The sequence below is a fragment of the Coregonus lavaretus genome (genome assembly GCF_964263955.1).
Source record: "Coregonus lavaretus genome assembly, chromosome: 27".
Taxonomy (NCBI): domain Eukaryota; kingdom Metazoa; phylum Chordata; class Actinopteri; order Salmoniformes; family Salmonidae; genus Coregonus; species Coregonus lavaretus.
Window position 1 is genome coordinate 31,465,889 of NC_140014.1, and position 7,500 is coordinate 31,473,388.

Here is a 7,500-nt window from a genome sequence, read left to right on the forward strand (position 1 = left end):
AGTCGGGTTAGGGTCAGACAGCGGGCAGTACTTTGTTTGGGGTTCATGCACAAAAATCTCACAGTGAATAATTTACACAAAGTTAGATGAGAGGGTCTTCCCTTGCTCTCGGTGTTTCTCCTGGGAGAGGTCGATGCACACACAAGGCCACAGCGAGAGAGATCAGCTTCCCAAACACCCAAGCAAGCACTACTCTGACGTTCCACAAAGCGCTAAGCAAACAATATCATTCAACCTCTTCAGTTGCTATAAAGGGTTTTTCTTGAACTAAGGATGTGTGGGTGTGGGTGTTTAGGCAGTCTAAATCCTGTGGATGTTTAGGCAGGTTAAATCCTGTGGGTGTTTAGGCAGGCTAAATCATGTGATTGTGGAACACACAGATCCCATACAATCCACAACATTGAAGTCTTGGAGTATTAGAGAACAACTTGACCACTTTGTTAGAGTAGTATGGATGTACAAATGAGAACAGACCAAACAAGAATGGAAACATGAATGACCACTCTTTGCACCAGGCACATCCACTTTATGTTGTATATTTCCTTTTATAAACTGGGTGATTCAAGCCCTGAATGCTGATTGGCTGACAGCCGTGGTATATCAGACCGTATACCACGGGTATGACCAAGCATTTCTCTTTACTTCTCTAATTACGTTGGTAACCAGTTTATAATAGCAATAAGGCACCTCTGGGGTTTGTGGTATATGACCAATATACTACGGCTAAGGGCTGTATCCAGGCACTCCGTGTTGCGTCGTGCATAAGAACAGCCCTTAGCAGTGGTATATTGGCCATATACCACACCCCCTTGGGCCTTATTGCTTAAGTATAGGATGGTACTGTATGATACTGTATGATATGATATGTATGATATTTCCTCCTTTAATTGTGTCATCACTGAATTAACAGCTTAAGAACTCGTCTCCCGAGTGGCGCAGTGGTCTAAGGCACTGCATCGCAGTGCTAGCTGTGCCACTAGAGATCCTGGTTCGAATCCAGGCTCTGTCGTAGCCGGCCGTGACCGGGAGACCCATGGGGCTCTGGATAAGAGCGTCTGCTAAATGACTAAAATGTAAAATGTAAGAAGGCAGGGTGGTTTGAACATGATGGCAATAAAGACAATGGCTGGCAAAGTAAAAACTAACACAAACCGTCTAGAGTAGGGCTATCCAACCCTGTTCCTGGAGAGCTATCCTCCTGAAGGTTTTCACTTTTAAACCCTGTTCCTGGAGAGTGACCCAGTTGTAGGTTTTCAATCCAACCCTGTTCCTGGAGAGCAACCCTCCTGTAGGTTTTCAATCCAACCCTGTTCCTGGAGAGCAACCCTCCTGTAGGTTTTCAATCCAACCCTGTTGCTGGAGAGCAACCCTCCTGTAGTTTTTCAATCCAACCCTGTTGCTGGAGAGCAACCCTCCTGTAGGTTTTCAATCCAACCCTGTTGCTGGAGAGCAACCCTCCTGTAGGTTTTCAATCCAACCCTGTTGCTGGAGAGCAACCCTCCTGTAGGTCTTCAATCCAACCCTGTTGCTGGAGAGCAACCCTCCTGTAGATTTTCAAGACACACACAGGTCAGCGATACTGTCTGAAGCAACAGACAGGGTGTTTTTCCTCTCCTTTCTCTTTCTTCTTCCCCCTCTTTTTTCCTTGCTTTTATCAAAGACTAAGAACAAAGAGGCAGACTGGGGATGTTTAATATCTCCCATTTCAAAGAGCAGCTTGCAATAATCAGGATGCTGTTAGCAATACTAACTGATCCTCTTCCGTTTATTATCTCGTTCTCATCCTTTAGTCGTGACATGACAGAGGGAATATACCATACATACATACACTGTACATACATACACATACTGTACATACATATACTGTACATACATATACTGTACATACATATTAGGGGTGTAACGATTCGTTTTAACAACGATTCGATTTGTATCACGATTCGTGGTTGTCGATACGATTCAAGGACGATATTGGTTCATTTAGAACGATACGATCCGAAACGATTCAGTGACTTGAAATCGATTCAGTAACCTTTTAGCCAAAAATTCAACCAGTGTGACTGAAATAAATACATGGATACTGGACAGTGCAGGTGAAGTTTCCTAGCTTCCTGTTTCTTGTAAGGACCGCAATGGTGGCTTGATAATTTCTCGCTCGTCGGCTTCTCCTCTGTCAACCGCCATGCTATGTTTTGTTGTCTTTGCGCCTTTGCGCTGCTGCTGGCGCGGGGCGATGACGTCACGGATAGGCAGACTGAATCGAGTAATGTTTAAAGCCTTTATCATTAAAAGTGCTAAGAAAAAACATCCATATAAAGTCTGACGTGCTTAAATCCAATGGGTTATTTCCTAGTATCGATACAATCGATGTATTACATTTTAAAACGATGTTAGATTAATATATGTTGTCCAAAAGGCCAACTCGCCGAGCACAGATCGATGTAGTTGGATCATAGGAATATAAATCCATACATCGATGTAGTAGATGGATCGTTACACCCCTAATACATATACTGTAATAATAATAATAATAATATGCCATTTAGCAGACGCTTTTATCCAAAGCGACTTACAGTCATGCGTGCATACATTTTTGTGTATGGGTGGTCCCGGGGATCGAACCCACTACCTTGGCGTTACAAGCGCCGTGCTCTACCAGCTGAGCTACAGAGGACCACAATGTACCATGTACATACATGGTACATACACGGTAGGCCCCACGGTAGGCCCCGTGTAGCTCAGTTGGTAGAGCATGGTGCTTGCAACGCCAGGGTTGTGGGTTCGATTCCCACGGGGGGCCAGTATAAAAAAAATAATTAAATTAAATTATGTATGCACTCACTAACTGTAAGTCGCTCTGGATAAGAGCGTCTGCTAAATGACTAAAATGTAAAAATACATATACTGTACATACAAAAGAGGCACTCAGAGAGCATTCTGGGGAGAGTGAGATTTTCAAGAGTGGGAGGTAAAGCCTGTATGTATGCATGCTGAGCTTTACATTAATTCCCTTTACCCATGATGCACTACTTTTTAATTCCCCCCCCCCACCCCCACCCCTTCTCTAGCACACACAGTACATTACACACTCATAATCCCCATGTCACATATCAACAAAAACATGCCGATCCATCAACATGTGGTGTGCCTCCCTCCCACCGAGACACTGAGACACTGAGTCTCAGAGCCACACCTGTTCTGATTGTTGTACCAAGGTGAGTCAGCAGGAGAAAACAGGGTGTGTGCAGTGCCCCAGGTTGTTTCATGTGGCTTCGCTCATTCACACCCACACATGTTCCTACTGTAACAGTCCAGCTGATTATCCACTACCAGCTGCAAAACACACGGCCACTGAGCTGACCTGAGAGAGTCCATTGCAATTTGATCAATTCAAAGAAATTGAATTGAAATGGAATTAGTCCCTACCCTGATCCAAATGTGTCTTGTCGTTTGACTGGTATTGCTGATGCCTATGACAGACGTCTAATTAACAATACCTATAACAACCGTTATTACTAGGCCATTATAGTGTAGCATTGCATGGATTACTGAAAGGAAGTTTGAGAGAAATCCTAAAACAATGTTTGAACAAATACAACTCACGATGTGCAGAATCAGATTAAGTGATAATCTTGAGAACCCAAAGTGTACTTCAACTTTAGACAACATACCAGGCTGATTATTGCCCTTAAAACAAAACCCGATACGCTCGACATGTTCAAGAAGTCATTGTTGGATTCTACGTTGCTAGAGCTTTTTACACATATTGGATCCAGATGTCCAAAAGGGCCATGATGCACTGCAACTCCCCACATGAATCTGAGAACATCTGGCAATTAAAGGTCCTGAACAATCACAGGATGTTCATGGTCTTTATCTGTCTGCTGACAGGCAGTACAGTTTGATATTCTCTCCAGAGCTCAGCTGAGACAAACTTCTGATTGCTGAACACACAACAGCAAAGATGACTCACTCTCTCTCTGTTATTGTTCACCATTGGGGATTCTGATAAAAGCAGACACTTAGGGAAACATACTGTCCACAGTTCCTCTATCTGATTATGTAAAATATTTTAGCTGAATGATTGGATTGCATTGTGTACTTGCAGTATGGAGCTGGTTTCCTGGACCAAGATTAAGCCTATTCCTGTTCTAACAAGCACTTTCAAGGGAGTTAATTTGCCATTAATCTGGAACCAGGAAACTGGCCTTTGATGGCTGCTCGAAGACAAACTCAATGCTCCATGAGCAGCAGAATAGGCCTACAGACAGACAGGGAAGGGTGCAGCAACATGGGAGGCCTAGAGACAGACAGGGGAAGGTAGAAAGGAAAGACATTCCCTCTGAAGTGTATTGCTCAGCAGCCCAGTGGTCAGTCAGAGATGATGTAGTTCTAGTCCAGTCATTAGAGAGACTTTAGAACAGATGTTGCACATCCTGCTGCTGCTTATCCATCCGCTGGGCCAAACCTACAGATACAGATACCGCCAGATATATACAGGTCCACTGCATGGTATCCTGTAAGAATGTCTGTTCATCAAGTGTGTGGGGACCATTTGGTCTGAGCATCCATTTTGCCAATACCTAAACAAAGTCTGCATCAAAACATTATTCTAAACTCATAGACAGATCTTCCGTTAGTTCAGGGCTGTCAGATTCAGGACAATAATACAATAACATTCATGTTCGACCGTCCTGTAGATAAACAAAGCTATAGAACAATCAGTCTCTACAACTTAACTGTCACGTAGAAGAGGTTATAATCTGAACCCTTTCAGTATGATTAATGTACAATACGCATAACAAGCTGATGAATAATGACAGGGAGTGAACATGCATCAAGCTGTCTTCTCAGTGTCATCAACAAGTTGCACAACCATCTGAAAGATGTTACCCCAGCATAGCAGAGTTGTTCAGCGAGTTCTACAGATAGCAAGACATGAGTTCCACCTGTGCTCTCCTCTCCGTCTTCCACAGGATGTCCAAGTTGAGAAACCAAAGAGCTGAAGTTATGACAGCCAGACAACAGACACTGTGATTACAACCGTGTAGATGCACCTTTATTATGATGATGGGGAATGTAGAAACAAGCCCTTATTCATCCCTAGTCAGTATGTTTATTTATTAATGTTTTAAATTCCCCATTATACTACTATGAACATGCACCGGTGGTTGTGTCCCAAATAGCACCCTATTCCCTACATAGTGCACTGCCTATAGACCCTGATCAAAAGTAAAGCCCTATATCGGGAAAAGGGTGCTATTTGGGAAACCGAATATGTGAAACAGGGTGCTAACAGGAAAGACTGGGTTCACTAGGCAGGGCTAACCCATACAGAGAGCAGACTTGCTATCCCCTGGGGTTTCCCCATCACATACCTGTCTCTGTCTGCTAATGGCAGGCGAACCACAGCCAGAGCCAAGCTCCCACTCCCAGCCTCATGATGGTCCCCTGTAGCTCAGTTGGTAGAGCATGGCGCTTGCAACGGCAGGGTTGTGGGTTCGTTTCCCACGGGGGGCCAGTATGAAAAAAAGAAAAAAATGTATGCACTCACTAACTGTAAGTCGCTCTGGATAAGGGCGTCTGCTAAATTACTAAAATGTCAAATGTACTGAACTCCATCCACCATAGGCACTTCACTGCAAGAAGCCCATGCCAAGGGTTGAGATTGTATATGGGGGTGCAGGAATAAAACACAAGAGCACTATACTTTTTGTGGGCCTTTCTTTCTTTTATTAGTCTTTTTGAATATTGATCTAATACTTTCTTCCCCCCTTACTAGCTCTGACTTTACTGATAGCTATGGCAACTGCTTGGCTTCCGACAGCAAAGGCGCTACAGAGGGTAAGTGTTCCCTCTGCCCCCTTGTCTTTGTGTGTGATTGTTTATAGTGAGGTTAGTGAAGCTCGGTGGAGCTCCTTGTATTTTGTATCGCCAGGTTTACTTTCCCAGTGTGCCTTGTTGGTTCCAGTGTGCCTGTTTTGCGCACTGGAGTGTTTTGACGCTTTACTGCGTAACTCTGCATTCCGGAATAAATCCTGTTATTCTGTGATTTACCCTCCTGCGCCTGACTCCTTCAAATCACCCATCACATATATACACATATCTACCTCAATTACCTTGTACTCCTGCACATCGACTCAGTACTGGTACTCCGTGTACAGTATATAGCCAAGTTATCGTTACTCATTGTGTATCTATTATTACGTTTTTTACCTTTCGATAAATAAATATATTTATTTTTCTTTCTCTCTCGGTTGGGAAGGGCCCGTAATTAAGCATTTCACTGTTAGTCTACACCTGTTGTTTACGAAGCATGTGACAAATAACATTTTATTTTATTATATTTTGATTGAGGAAAAATTTACTTACTATGACTGCGATAAGATGAATGCACTAACTGTAAGTCACTCTGGATAAGAGCGTCTACTAAATGACTAAAATGTAAAAAAGATATATATATATTTATTTATTTTATGGGGGGGTCAGCACTGGTAGAGAAATGTAAGATGTGCTTAGCTATCATCACCTACACAATCTTCATCTATGTTCTGATTGATGGTCATTCATACATGTGAACGATTTGCACTGCAGGTAATCTAATCAATCGATCCTACCTGAAAATAAACTATTGCATTTGTCATCTTCAGTAATGTGGGTGAATATATCTGCAGCTCATACCCCCTGTGATGTCAATACCATCAACATGAATCTAATGATAAGCCGGGTACTGAGGAAGCCTGCTGCATAGTGCATTGAGCACAGCACAGCCCTCCCCTTAGAAGCCAGACCTTTTAAGTGGAATCAATGATCAAACAGCATTGCGAAACCCAGGACAACCTTCTAGCCTTTTACATAGGAGAGAGAAGTCAGCGTAGGCTGACCTGTCCAATTCAACGAGGTCAGTCAATCAGACCATGGGATGCGTTTTACGTAATGAACCCAGCAAATCCCCTGATCGATTTAACCTCTGTCAATATGTTATCAAAAGGAGGCAAAGTGCGTCTATTTAGAACTCATCGGTCGGCGCAACAGTAGATACTAGATTTATAAAACACACACATTTTACCATGTGACCCATTCACTCACTGCATGGATGGAAAACTAGCTCATCTTATTGTCAGATCCCATTATAACGGAGATGATCTGGACAGCAGCATTGGAACCACTGGGTGAGGAAAGGAAACAAGGACAGAAATAGACATGCATGTCGGAGGTAATAGGGGGGCAATTTCCCATTCACTGAAAACCACCCACGACTGCATCCCAAATGGCACCCTTTTCCCTATATAGTGTACTACTTTCGATCAGGGCCCATAGGGAACGCAGACCAGGTCATATAGCCTAGCTAGCGACATGTGTGTTACATTTTGGTTAGAGTCAGGAACATTTGGAATTGATTTTGGTCGGTCGGTAGGTCGGTCGGAGCTGTTTTGGTGCTCTCCTGACAGAATGCCATTGGGATCAGATCACTCAGACTGCAGAGTGGAGCAGAGTGGA

The 7,500-nt window shown here is 43.4% G+C and overlaps 1 protein-coding gene across 6 annotated transcripts in view; it reads right to left on the reverse strand.

Moving 5' to 3' along the window:
- The window catches only part of LOC311102962 (disheveled-associated activator of morphogenesis 1-like), a 70,793-nt gene that overhangs the window by 44,512 nt on the left and 18,781 nt on the right, over window positions 1-7,500 (reverse strand). The window contains exon 1 of one of the 6 annotated variants that reach the window (XM_084144463.1): window positions 5,379-5,415. The exons of the other annotated variants lie outside the window; for them this stretch is intronic. The gene's annotated coding sequence lies outside the window, so the exon portion shown is untranslated. Of the gene's footprint in view, window positions 1-5,378; window positions 5,416-7,500 lie in introns of those variants that run through there. 6 annotated transcript variants of the gene reach the window in all.